At 50.2% G+C, this 14,407-nt stretch overlaps 1 protein-coding gene across 7 annotated transcripts in view; it reads right to left on the reverse strand.

Annotated features, from left to right (window-relative positions):
* ZBTB16 (zinc finger and BTB domain containing 16) overlaps nt 1–14,407 on the reverse strand; it is a 237,845-nt gene that overhangs the window by 189,133 nt on the left and 34,305 nt on the right. The gene's annotated exons all lie outside the window — the stretch shown is intronic.

Consider the following 14,407-nt stretch of genomic DNA (forward strand, 5'->3'; position numbering starts at 1 on the left):
AGCTTCAGTCAAAAGGGCATCTCTCAGAGGAATCTCCTCCTGGGAGGCCGATGGGCCCATTGATACATGTGATCCATGGGCCAATCAGCACCTTTAGGCAGGCCAATGTTGAATGCATTGCTTGGACTCATTCCCCACCTTGCAAAGGAGTCCATGAAACATTTGGATTCTTGTTCTGCATGCCAGAGCCCCAAAATCCAGGCTGCCCCTTTCAGCTGGATGCCATGCAGAGTGTTTGGTGTTTTGTTGCCACAGGATCACGGCTGCCAATTTCTAGGGCGAGGCTTAATAGGGAGCCTGGAGGGAAACTCTCCAGGTGCAGACATGTTCTTCTAAACCTTATGGCTAAAGCCCTGTCTGAGCAGTTGGAGCAACTGTTAGGAAACCAGGAAAGAATTAGGACAGCAGCAAGAGGCACCCACAGAGCCAGCCTGCATGTGACTAGCTGGAACTGCAGCGTGTTATACAGAAGGTAGCTGGTGGCCGCCTTGCTCTCTCGTTTGCACACTGCCTTTGCACTTCTTTCTGCTGACGTGACATCTTGAGTCTCGAAGGCATGGCCTCTGCCCATTTGGGGCCTATCCAGACCAGCTCACCAGCAGCACAGCAGCGCATTTGGAAGTGCTGGACATTACCAGCCTTGTTTGCAGCACCCTGCTCACCGGTGACTGGTATTTAGAGGCATCTTGCCTCTGAGGCTGGAGGTTGGTAGCCTATAGCCATCAGACTAGTAGCCACCGATAGACCTGTCCTCTGGTCTATCCAGCCCAGCAAGGCCTGCACTGACTCCAAGGTTTCAGAGGCTCTACCCCTGAGCGATGGCTCCATCCCCAAAGGTGGCAGACGTGAGTCTCCTGCGGGCACCGACCGCACCAAGGCCTGCTTAGCTTCAGCAAGGCGGTTGTCTCACGTGCCCCGAGAACCCACAGAGCGCGGTGAGGCAGGAGGGCTCTGTTGGGCAGCTTCTCCCAACACGTGGCTGCTTTAACTGGCAGTAGTCCGGCTGCTCATGCAGCCTAAAAGGGGCCCTGGACCCACAGAGGGCTTGATGAGGAACCAGAGAACTGGGAAGGCAGGAAATAAAAGTGCTGAAGATGGATTGTTGGAGGCCCTGATCCTGGGCTCAGACATGCACATATCCCACCTTGCATTTTGCCTTGCACAGCAGATCAGGCGGTGACAGGGGAAAGTACTTTGGGCTTCCCACCCCCACCCATAAGTACAAGCTTCCATCTTTGGGTAGCAAGAAAGCAGATTTTATACGGTTCTACTGGCTAATTATGCCGAGTATTGTTGCCGGGATGGAAAGCGGCTGCAGCAGCCTAACACTGGCTCGAGCGTCAGAAGAGGAAAGTGCCCAGACAGAGAAGCGCATCGTGTGGATTTAATATTGTACATAAATACACTTTACAATCACAGAAAGGCTGTGTGCTAAGAGAAAAACCATTGGAATATTTTATAGTGATGCAGATCGGGAGAAAAGGCTGTGAATTTAAAAAAAGGAAAGATAATTATTTGATGGAGTTCTCTTAGGATACGCCACAGCAGGGAATACTTACGGAGAATACATATTACTGGAGAGACACAGCTATTCAAGCATCAAACTAACCTATAAATTGTCACAGGAGAAAATTGGAGGAGAGAAATGGAGAGGGGCTGAAGTGCCGGCCGCATTATTAACGTCGGGTTCTGCTTCCTACCTCACTCGCTGCAGTCATCTGGAGCTACGGAGCCCCACAAAAAAGGGAAGACTGCATCTAATAAATGTCTGGCACAAATTATGGCCCAAGCGCTACAGTAAAAAGATGGCATCATTTATCTCTCCACCATCTGCGCGGGATCATTTGGCCTGGTGGCGACATCCTGTGCTGGGAAAGTTTTATTTCACAGGCCTGTTCTGCAAGGCTCGATTCTTGCTTGAAACAAGGCAGCCTGCAAAAAGGCCTTCACCCCTCAGCCTGGTGTTGCAAAGAAGTGGCTGATCTGGTGGGCAGGAGTTCCACTGGAGGTTGCTGCCATTGTTAAGGAAAAGTAGTGTCCTATGTGACTAATTGCCTGCCTGGAGGCGGTAATGGGCTGGATGAGGGATAACAAACTGAGACTGAATTCAGATAAGATACTTATTGTGCAGGGTCGGAACTTGGGAGATAATTTTGATCTACCCATTCTGGATGGGATCACACTTCCCCAGAAGGAACAGGTACACAGTCTGTGAGTCACACCTCTCGCTGGTGTCCCAAGTTGAGAGGTGCTTTTTCTGCAACCAGAGGTGCTTTTTATCAGCTTCAGCTGATACGCCAGCTGCGTTTGTTTCTTGAGATGAAAGACTTCAGAACAATGGTACATACGCTGGCAATCTCCAGACTTGACAACTGCAATGTGCTCTATGTGGGGCTGCCTTTCTACATAGTCTGGAAACTGCAACTGGTACAGAATGTGGCAGCCACGTTGGTCTCCGGGTCATCTCAGAGAGACTACATTAATCCTATACTAAAAGAAGTATACTGGCTGCTGCTGGGGGTTTCTGGGCAAGTTTCCGGGCAAAGTACAAGGTGCTGGTTATAACCTACAAAGCCTGAAACAGCTTAGGCTGTCTTCTTCACCTTGAGCCCCATCACCCATTGAGATCATCTGGAGAGGTCTGCCTCTGCTGCCTGACGCTCGTCTGGTGGCAACGCAGAGACGGGCCTTCTCTGTTGCTGCCACTCTGGAATGCCCTCCCTGCTGAGATGAGAGCCTCCCCATCTCTGACAACTTTTAAAAAGTCATTAAAGACTTACCTTTTCACCCAAAGACTTACCTTTTCACCCAAGCTTTTTAAATTTAATTGTGGTTTAAAACTGTTTTTACTTTTGTGTTTTGGCTTGTTTTGATGTTGTTGTAAGCTGCCCAGAGATGGAAGTTTGGGCGGCATACAAATTTGATGGATAGATAGTAAGAGCTTTTTGGACTCAGGCGAACAAGCCAAGCCACATCATTCAGAAGATGGCAATCATCTCCCTCTCCCCAGGCACACCACACCACTCGCCATTTTGACCCAGAGAAAGCTTCTTCCCACCACATAAATGGTGATAAATCAGATCCCAAGTGCCAGAACAACTCTTGAGCAAATTCCATTCATTTCCGTGTGGATCGTGCCCTGTGACATCTTACTTTCCTTCACCAGCTAATTGGTTGCAATGGAAAGCCACTGGAAAGACACAGAGGTCCTGCCCTCTCAGCCAGAACTGAGGGGTCCTGGGCTGAGGCTCTGGAAAGGAGAGAGAAGCTCTCTGCATTTTCACCTCCGAGAACTGCCAGAAGTCCTGCGTTTCCTTTTAATCTATCACTCAGGAGGACAGCCCAGGCACCATTCTTGCTCTCCTGGCTTTAGCTCGCGACATTTCCAGAAACCAGGGCAGGGAAAGGGCTCTTGGTCAACCATTTCATCTTTGGATGCTGGTTGTTTTGTGGACACCTTGAACAAAGGCTCCTGGGACAAGATGGCACATCCATTCCTGTACTGTCCGTTTTTTGTCCTTAATTGCCCGGAGAAATTTGGGTGGGGGTGGGTGGGAGAGCCAGTCGGAGCAGGGCTTGTGGTGGGACTCCCTAGAGTGAGAATGTCCTTGTGGACCCCATGCAGGGGAGGAAACTGCTGCGCCACCCAGTCCAGTTTTCCTGCACAGAGAGGAACTCTGTGGCAGGCATCCAGCACTTTGCAAGGTAGGGCTGGGCAGGGCAACAAACATCGCTCTAGTGAGGGTGGGAGACCGCAGCAGGCGCTGGGAGGTTGCCCCATGTGACTAGCCAAGCTGGGCCCTGGCGCTGATGCAGGAGGGAGTGCCGAGTAGATGGTTCCCAGGGGCGCAACTATACAGGGCAAAGGGAGACAGTTGTCTGGGGGCCCCCCCAGAGGCAAGTCACACGACTGACTCCCCCAGCCATGCACCCGCCCGGGCTTCCTTCAGTTGGAGTCATCCTCCAGAACTGATGTGGGTGTTAAGACCTGGAGCTTCCAGAACAGCCTGTCTTTCTCTGGTACCAGTAAATGACTTGCATCGTCCACAATTTGCAAAACCTGGGGGGCCCATTTTAAAATCTTGTCTCTGGGTCCACTCCAACCTTGCTATGCCCCGATGGGTCCCCTGATCACCCGACTTCCTGGCCAGGAAGATTCTACTCAAAGATTCGTTCTTTCGGCTGGGCCTAGTTTACCAGCGCACATCAGAAGTTTGGGGAGGTGACGGGGAGAGATGCAACTGAACTGAAATCTGCTGTAAAATGCAGACGTGCCAGTTCCAGGATGGATGGTAGAATCCTGTTAGCTAAAACAGAATTTGGAAGGAGGGCAGGGCAGGGGCAGAGTGGCCCAGAGGGACAATGAAGGGACCGAAGGGGGGGGATTTGCTCAGCCCTCGGAGAGGCTGCCGTCCCAGGAACAGAGGAAGCTGCCTTCGACCGAGTCAGACCCCTGGTCCATCTAGCCCAGGGTTGTCTTCAACCGCGGTTCCCAACCTGGGTTCCTCCAGATGTTGCTGAACGACAACTCCCATCATTTCCAGCTACAGTTTATTGCAGCTGGGGATGATGGGAGTTGTAGTTCAGAAACATCTGGAAGAACCCAGGTTGGGAACTACTGGCCTACACTGACTGGCAGCGGTTCCCCAAGGTCTCAGGTGGGAGTCTCTCCCAGCCCTATCTGGAGATGCTGTCAGGGAGTGAAGCTGGGACCTTCAGCATGCAGATGGTCTTCCACTGAGCGAGGGCCCCATCCCCTAAAGGGAATATCTTACAGTGCTCATACATATCATCTCCCATCCAAATGCAAACCAAGGTGGACCCAGCTTAGCAAAGGGGGCAGCTCATGCTCGCTGCCACAGGACCTGCTCTCCTCTCCATCCTTCTTGAAGAACCTCTCCTGCTCATCTTAGCCCAAACGTGGCCTCGTGATTTCAGTGGAGCTCTTTCTGCAGCCGCTCGAAGGGAGGCAGTGAGGCAACAGCACACTCTGGGGATCTCCTGGCTCCTCTTCCGGCCACCAAGCCCAACCGCTCTTTCTGGGCACCAGAGGGCTGCGCGGCATAGGCCTATTGGCTGATTGTGCCACGCAAGCAAAAAGCCAGCCAGCCAGCCTCTCCGTGAACAAAGCTGCAGGCATGTTGGAACTTCGCCTGCTGGGCTGTGTCACAGGGCCCGCCTGATGCAGTGTGCAACTTGTTCCAGCTCCCCACATCACTCAGGACGCTGCTGCTGCTCCTGCTGCAGGGAAGGGAGCTGCGTTCTCTGGGCACGATGGCTCAGGAGGAGCCCCCCACACACACCCACACCGGGGCACTGGAAAGGAGGGAGACTGCCCCCCTGAGAGGAGGCCATTCAGCCCTTCATAGCAAAGTGTGGGCAGGAAAATAAAGCTGCCTGCCTCTCTCTCTCTCTCAATCTAGGGCAGAGTTGCATTGGCAAGACAGCCTACAGCTCTGGCTTGGGAAGGTGCAGAACAGTTTGAAGGAGGGCAGCACCTTCCTTGCACGGAAAGCAAAAGGGCTGCTTGGGGTTCATTCGTTCAGAAAGAGAGGAGTATGGAAGGGACATGACCGAGGCATATACCCTTAGGATTTCTTGTCTCTCTTGCATGCATCGCACCAGATCTGGAGGTCACTGGAACTGACTGGTAACCAAGACTACCCTTGCTGCCTGGACAGCTGTCCCCACAGCCCTCCTGCCGTCTCACACGCCTTTAGATCCCTTCCCCAAGCCCACCTCTTCGATGGAGCCTTTGCCCCAACCCATCACTGCAGGGCTTCCTTCCAGATGTTGTGGGACTAAAACTGCAACCACAACTCAAATAGTGTAAAGGATCTGAAATAAGGAATGCAAAACACAAGCTGGCAGAGCCGATACAGATCACAAAAACAAGAGACTAGAAACAAATGTCAATATAAACTACAGTGAAATGACTGAAATCGTTTGAAAGGTATCTCAGGAAACCTTGGAGGAGCTTGGTTGCTGGAGGCTCTGCATGTGTGCCACATCCCAGGAGGAGACCGATGGCCCCCTATGAAGAAGAGTGTACAGCATTGAAGTTTTGAAGTTCCAATTAAGATCTTACGGACATTTGTAGAAGAACATAGGAACTCTTAAAAGCACTTGAGAAGGGATCTTAAAACAGCGTCCTCACCGAGGCGCTGTTGTCTTGACATCCAGTTCTGTTCGTACATTCCACATCTGTTATGGACTACACAGTTCTCCTCTTTGATTCATTGTTGTTTTGTGCATTTTATGTTCTGCCAGTATTCTTCCTCACGTGATTTGTTTATATCATCATCAGAGGCGCACTTACCCCTGGACTTCGGGGCTGATGTCCAGAGGAGAGCTGGTCTGGTGGTAGCAAGCATGACTTGTCCCCTTAGCTAAGCAGGGTCTGCCCTGGATACATATGGATGGGAGACTAGAAGTGTGAGCACTGGAAGATATTCCCTTTAGGGGATGGAGCCACTCTGGGAAGAGCTGAAGGTTCCCAGTTCCCTCTCTGGCGGCATCTCCAAGATAGGGCTGAGAGAGATTCCTGCCTGCAACCTTGGAGAAGCCGCTGCTGCCAGTCTGTGAAGACAATACTGAGTGAGATGGACCAAGGGTCTGACTCAGTATAAGGCAGCTTCCTATGTTCCTATGGCCTCCACACACCCTGCCCCACCCACCCAATCCTCTTTAGAAACAGAGCGGGGAGTGGGGAAAGAAACATGCGGGAAGGGAATATGCTGAGTTGCATGTTGAAATGTTTCTGCTGATCAACTTTTTTGCCGCCCATAGGCAACAAGGCTTCTGCCCCCCCACCCTCCTTGCAGCTGCAGCCAGCTGCCACTGCCGCACCCCATCCTGCCAACAGCGATCTTTAGGGGGCAAAAGGGGGGAACTCTCCTCTCGCCTGTTGCCCCCCCCCCCGCTACTGCATCCACCCACGGCTTTAAAAAAAAATCAAAATGAAAGGGGGAACTTCCCCCTCTCCTCCACTCCCCCGAGCTACTGCCGCTGCAATCGCTCCTCAAATTTTGCCGCCGTAGGCAGATGCCTCCTCTGCATTAACCTGCAACTGCTGCTTTTGCATATCTGCACAAATATCCCTGTTTTATATTCTTACATTCTTGCGAGTTCAGTTGCTGTGAACCCACGTGTTGAAAATGCTGCGTATGTCATGGTGTGTGTAGGGGGGTGAGGCTTAAATTGCAGCAGGGGGAGGCGGGTTCCAAAGGCCTTTAGGTCCCGGCTCCAGAGTTCCCTAGGTGCACCTCTGAGTGATTATCATGTTCAGGTGATTTCAGTCGTTTCAGTGTAGTTTATATTAACATCCATTTCTTGTTCCTTGTTTTTCTTATCTGCATTGGATCTGCCAGATTGTGCTTTGTGGGACTAAAGCTCCCATCACCCCAGGCACCAGAGCCATTGGGGTTGGGGGTGATGGGAGTTGTGATCCAACAGCACTGAGGGGGTCACACGTTTCCCCACGGCCTCGACTTCCCTCCACTTCCCCGTTGACTCCCTTGTGAGCCCTTCGGGGCAGAGACCTGCTGCCTCCTCCTTTGTAAAGTGTCACATCCATTGCTGAGATGATACAAGAATTAATGACTCCAGAGAGACAAGAGAAAGTGCTTCCTCCCAGAATGCCCACATGTGACATTGGCTACCTAGTGGTTAATGTGCCACCAGTAGCCATTGGCTCAGTCTGATCCTTGCCAGGCCAGAATAAATGTCCATCTCATCCAGCTTCCTGTCTCCCACAGTGGCAGACCAGATGCCTCCAGAAAGCCCACAGGCATAGCATGAAGACAAGAGATTTCTCCGCTCTTTTGTCTTGCACGGTCTGGCATTCAAATGTATACTGCCTCTGAACATGGAGGCTCTATCGACATAGCTATCATGGCTACTAGCCATGATCCCTCTCCCCCCCTCCCTCTACACCATGGACAATTATTATTATTATTATTAATTTAATGGGGTTTTTTTTGGACATTTTGTATTTCACAACTGAGCCTCAAATCACAGTAGATTGACTGAAAAGATCAAGAGGGCAGATTCCGAAATGTCACCACTGACATGAAGGGGATGGGCGACCCGAGAAGAGTGGGGACCCTGCTGCCCCATCCCACCCGTGCCAGCCTCCTCCTCAGAGCCGTGCTGCAAATGCTTCCCAAGAAGCCCTGACGCTTCCATCGGGCAGCTGCTCAGACACTCCAGAGCCAAGCCAATCTGGAGACCCGAGATGAGTGACAGGAGGATTTATAGGCAAGGTCCCATTAATGCAACAGCTCTGAGCCACAGCAGGTTCTTAGGGAAGCACTGGAGAGAGGAAAGCCTTATTTATGGGCAAGATATATCTGCAGAGGGAGCTGTAAATGGCAAAGCAAAGTATGAAGGTTTGCAGCAAAAGCTGTAAAGTTTTATATTCCTGAAAACTAGGAATAAAAGATGTCGGCATTTTTAACTAAGTGGATAAAAGGGGCTCCCATGCAACTGCTAAAACATCTTACAGGAGTTAATTGCTTTCTTGTTACTACAGAGAGGAATTCAAATAGTAAAACACGCCCTTCCTAGTAGTCACCAGAGAAGGACACAGGGATGAAGAGCAGCGTAAGATAAAGAAGCCGAGAGCCAGGGCCTCCTAGAGTTGAAGCCAGTTTGGCTTGGCTTGGCTTTTAGCGGTACTTGATAGCTGGCATCTGTCCAACCAGGGGCGGAGCCACCGTTGCATGGATGGGTTCAAAGAACCCAGGCCACCACCCTTCAGGGGCCACGCCTCGTGCCCCAGCCACGCCCCCTGCCTCTGACATCAGATGCAGGGGGCGTGGCTAACCTTCGCCCCCTTTGTCTGACGTCAGACGCTGCTGTCTAGTGCAGGGGGCTGGGTTCAGCCTGTGGCGGTGCGGTGGGCCAAGCCCAGGCCCCCACGAGCCTCCCTCTGCCACGGTGTCCAACATTTTGTATCGGAGAGTGTATTGCCAACAAGGGGCCATGGAATTTCACACTGCTCCAAGAGGAGGGGATGGCTGCTAGTTTAGACGGCACGGCAGGGGACTGGGCACATTTATGGAGGATGCAGCTCAATCAGTGGTGATCCCCAGGGAACCGCCATATTCAGAAGCAGTATATCTCTGAGTATCAGTGGTTGGGGAGTGGGTAAAAGAGAAAAGAAAAAGGGGGGAGCAATCCCAAGATGCTTGAAATATTTAAAGAGAAATATTTCATCTATTAACTCCACAAGATTCCATACTGAAGTAGCTTTTCCCAAGAGGCAACACCAGTCTAAATACCTTGCTGTACATTATTTCATACACATACACTATTTTAAAACTGCTATGATAAAATCTCCAACACAACACATTTAAACATTAAAAACTCATTAAAACATTTAGTTCTACTTGTGAAAACAAAAGGACTGATATTAAAACAATTGCTGCGACCAGTATTTATCAGATGAATCTGTTTTCCCCAACCTACCACATAAAAAGTTAGAGTTCAAATGATTACAGCAATCCAACCTCCAAAGTAAGGTTACTAATGGAACTATTTAAGACTGATTAATACAAGCAAAGTTGAAACAAAACCAAGAAGTCTCTGTAGATGGATTTGCACTTACTGAACCAATCCTGATTCCAGGATTAAGATAATCCTATGCTTTGCTGAAGTTTCCCAAAGAGTGTTTTGAAAATGCATGAAAATAAAACACAGTAGAGAAAATTTCACGACTATCAAAAATCCATAGTACTTCCCAGGATTCTCTGCTCGCTTGCTTCCCCCCCCCCCGCCCTTTGGGATCCTTCCAACCTCAACAAGAAGGTGCAGGGATCAAAGCTCACCTCCCTCACTTTCTTTGTCAAGTTCTTAGCTTAAGGCACCCACCAGGCATTTTGTGGAGTAATTCCCCCTCCACCGTCTGCCCTTTAGCTCTTTCTTCCTTTTGTTTCGGCTTTTTGATGCAAATCCTTTCCCTTCTTTCTCTTGCTCAGGTGTGGTGGGCGGCCGACCCCTAAGCTGGATGCAGAGGTGCACCTAGGTAATTTTTGGAGCCTGGACCTAAAGGCCTTTGGAGCCCGCCCCCCCACCAACTGCAAGTTAAGCATCATCCCCCTACACACACACACACACACACACACACACACACACACACACACACACACACACACTATTTTTAACATGTGGCTTCTTGAGTGCACAAACAGCAACTGAACTCACAAGAATGTAAGAATATAAAACAAGTCTATTTGTGCAAATATGCATTAGCAGAAACATTTCAACAGGCAACTTCACAGATTCCCATCCCACCTATTTCTTTCTCCACTCCCCCCTCCCGTCTCTAAAGCACCCGGCACAGGTCATCCTCATCTTTGGTCACCTGGTGCAGTGCAGGCCATTGGCAACCAAACCACCCAGGACAGACTAAGAAGGATTTGGGGAGCCCCCGGGGGTGTGGAGGCCCTGGACTTTGGCCCCGAAGTCCGGGCATAAATGTGCCTCTGACTGGATGCTAAAAAGAAGAAGCCAGACATGTCAAACACAAACAGCTTTCTCAAGCTTTCTCAGCGACAACTGTGTTTACCACGTACATATGTTTCCAACATTTCTTGTGAACTATATCTGCAAGAAAAATAACTCCAGCAAGGGTATTAGCAGCCAAGCAAGAGAAGAAGAAAAGACCTATCCTGTTGCTAGCCAGAGAATGAATCCCTTCCGTTCCTAGCCAACCTCCTCCTCCTATGACTGGGACTCACCCTTTTTAAAAAGGCTCACGCTTGAAGAAGCATTTCCCTTTCCCAGCTGCTGCTCTGTGGAGGAAGAACGTCACCCCAGCTCCTCCCTGAATTCCATATAACGTGCTGAGCAAGAGTCAACCTTTTAGCAAACTCTAAGAAAACTTCAGGGCAGAGGTTCCCAACCTTGAGGTTCTAGATGTGGGACGACAGCTCCCATCACCCCCAGCCACAATAACCTTTGCCATTGTGACTGGGGATGATGGGAGTTGTAGTCCCACCTCTGGAACCCCAAGGTTGAGAACCCCTGTGTGTGTGAAGGCACCATCTGCTTTGCCACAGAGGGTAACGGTTAAAGAGGGGGGCTGCCTTCATATGCTGCTTGTGGGCATCTGGTTGGCCAGTGTGGGAAACAAGATGCTGGAACTTTGGTCTGATCCAGCAGGGCTCTTCTTTTGATCTTCTCCTATTTCATACCAGACATGCAATAGTGTTCAGCATCTGACTGTGTCCAACATGCAACAGTACTTAGCATTTGGCAGCTGAACGGATTTCCTGTCTGACATCTGCTCAAAATCCAGACAATTACGTGATGTCTAAGAACTCAAATTGGGGATGAGGAAGCATATTAAAAGGACAATTTCATATTTGAAACTCCAGTTCTGGATTGAATTTTTTTTAATTAATTGTTTTGAGAAATGTAGGCTATTTCTAAATGTCAGTCTCGGCACATTTCTCAAATCACACGTCGCTTTATTGGCACCCCTCAAAATATCCCGGATCAGAAATCTCCCCTAGGGCTGCCTCTGCAAATGCCCCCTTCAGTAGCCTCCAACTGCCAATGGAGAGGGGCTGTGGTTTTGCACCAGTTCGTATCACTAGGAACCCACAGACATTTGCCAAATCCCAAAGGAGGAATTCAAGAATGGTGCTTGTGAAAATAAAGTGGATTCTAGCCTTTAAAAGCCCAGTTGTCTCATTTTATTTCTTAACAAGTGAGCCCGAGTTCTCAGCTAGAGAGCTGTTTGCCTTCCCTTTCCCCAAAGGCAGAATTAATGGGAAATGTTTGCTTTTAAGGAACTTTTAACAGCGCTTATGAGTATTAATAGATCCAGACCACATTCAGTTTTGCTGCTCGTGGAAGGTCTCTATTGCCTACAGCACGAAATGGAAAGTTCTATGAGTATCTCGGTTTCCACCAACCTGCTTTCCCCCTGCAGGGGAAAAGAAGCCAGGGGGATGTTCAGGTCGGGCGGAGGATGGGGCTTGCTTCATCTGAAAGCTAAAAGGGGCATTTGTTCAGATCGTGGGGAGGCTTGCAGAGGTCACCGTGTACCTTGTGTGGCCACCGCTGGGCATGGCAGCATTCGCCATCAGTGTCTAACTGTGTGATATCTGTGGCTTATTCCAGTGCCTATAGATCTGCAGTCTCAATGATGGCGCTGGCTGCTTTGTCATTCGTGGGAAGGGCTTTCTGCAGAGACTAGTCACCACTTTCTTCCAGGACACCTAGAAAGAGTTGTGCCCGTTGGCAGATTTTTCTTAAAAAAACAACAACATTAGAGTCCTGCAGATTGGGCCATCTAATCTATAGCCCACAGTGGCCCACCAGATGCCTCTGGGAAGCCCACCGGCAAGAGGGGAGGGCCTGCCCTCTCTTCTGCTGTCGCTCCTCTGCAGCTGGTATCTGGAGGCACCCTGCTTCTGAGCCGGGAGGAAGCCTCTAGCCCTGAAGACTAGCAGCCATTTGGTAGACTTGTCCTCCATGAGTTTGCCTAACCCTCTCCAATAGACTCTGTACTCAAGGGAGCTTTCTTTTATCACACCACTTGAGATGCAGCTGGAAAGCCTCCTTGCCCAGAAGGAACTCTTCACGTACTGTGTTGTTTGTTTGCATGCACAGCAAAGCGCTCCCGATCTCCGCTGTGTAGTGGCGGAAGCACCGCCCACCTCCTACCATCACAGGAGATGAGGTCAGGCACTGCAGGACAGTGGCGGAAGAGGCCAAAATCGCCCACTCTGTGTCATTTGTGAATCAGCCGGGCATGAGGGAAGGCCTCTTCCGCCGCTGTCCTCCAGTGCTGCCAGTCTGTGTAGACAATACTGAGCAAGATGGACCAATGGTCTGACTCAGTATATGGCAGCATCCTATGCTTCCTATGTCCCTAATCAATACTTCACTCACTGAAACCAAAGGTCACCACAAAGGGAAAGGGAAGATGGACAAAACCATCTCTGGGAATTCATGTGTGTTCCATTTCAGAGAGGCAACTAAGTTCAGTCTGTGGCAGCCAAAGACACACATACACAACACACCGTCTTGTGGCAGCTGAAGACCAACCAATAGTTTGTGGTAGAGTCATCCGTGGGCCAGAGCGTTTCACCAGATGCCTGAAGCAGCCATTCAAGTGGGTGAGTAGTCGACACATCCTGAGCACAGAGGGAAGGCGGGATTCCTCTTGACAAATGGAGGCTCAAAGGCCCAGCAATGCAGCAGAGAGCAGCAAGTGTGCCACGATAGTGCTAAGCGCACAAATGGATACTACATCCTAAGTACATAAGAACAGCCCTGCTGGATCAGGCCCAAGGAGGCCCATCTAGTCCAGCATCCTGTTTTGCACAGTGGCCCACCAGATGCCTCTGAGAAGCCCACAGGCAGGAGCTGAGAATCTTGCATCTATAACAAGGATGCACTCTACTTGTTTGAGTTTCTTTATATTTATATTCTACTCTTTTCCAAGGAGCGCAAGGCAATGCACATGCCTTTTTGTATCCTCACAACAACCCTGTGAGGTAGGCTAGGTTCAGAAAAGGTGACTGGCCCAAATTCACCCAGCTACCTGGGGCTCTTTACCTTGGAAAAGAGGTGACTAAGGGGAAACTTGATTGAAGTGTATAAAATTATGCATGGAGTGGAGAGGCTAGACAGACAGAACTTTTTCTCCCTCTCACACAACACTAGAGCCAGGGGTCATCCCAGGCAACTGAAGGCTATGGAATTACTTGCCATGGGATATGGTGATAGCTTGGATGGCATTAAAAGGGGCTTAGTCAGATTTATGGTGGACAAGTCTATCAATGGCTACTAGGGCCACCTCCAGCCTCAGAGGCAAGATGCCTCTCAATACCAGTTGCCAGGAAGCAAGAGCAGGAGAGAGGGCATGCACATACCCCTTGCCTGTGGGCTCTCCAGAGGCATCAGTGTGAAACATGACTAGATGGGCCGCCTTCGGCTTGATCCAGCAGGGCTTTTCTTATGTTCTTACCTTCATGGCAGAGTGGGAATTTGAATCTGCATCTCTCCAGTGCTGATACAGCACTCTAACCCAGGAGTTCCAAGTCTTGGGGCCCCAAAGGTTGTTTGACTACAGCTCCCATCATCCCTTCAACCACTGGGCTCCCGTTTTGTGCCCGTCCGCGAGTCAACTGGGAACCCACAATTGGGAATTCCTCCTCTCACCACTACTCCACGCAAATCTGTTCCCAACTAGGGGTCACCAGCAGGTTTTAGGCATTTCGAGGTGGGGTCTATACAGAAAGTCCTGAAGAGGGACCCTTCCCTTTCTGTCATGAGCAAGCCTCTCCTGAGATTTGCTGAGCACAACATTCTCACCATTGCAAACAAAGCAGGGAGTGTGTTCCGTGGAAAGTGGGTGATTCCGGGACCCTCATTGCAACACTTCCCG

The sequence above is a fragment of the Hemicordylus capensis genome, chromosome 8 (genome assembly GCF_027244095.1).
Source record: "Hemicordylus capensis ecotype Gifberg chromosome 8, rHemCap1.1.pri, whole genome shotgun sequence".
Lineage (NCBI taxonomy): Eukaryota > Metazoa > Chordata > Lepidosauria > Squamata > Cordylidae > Hemicordylus > Hemicordylus capensis.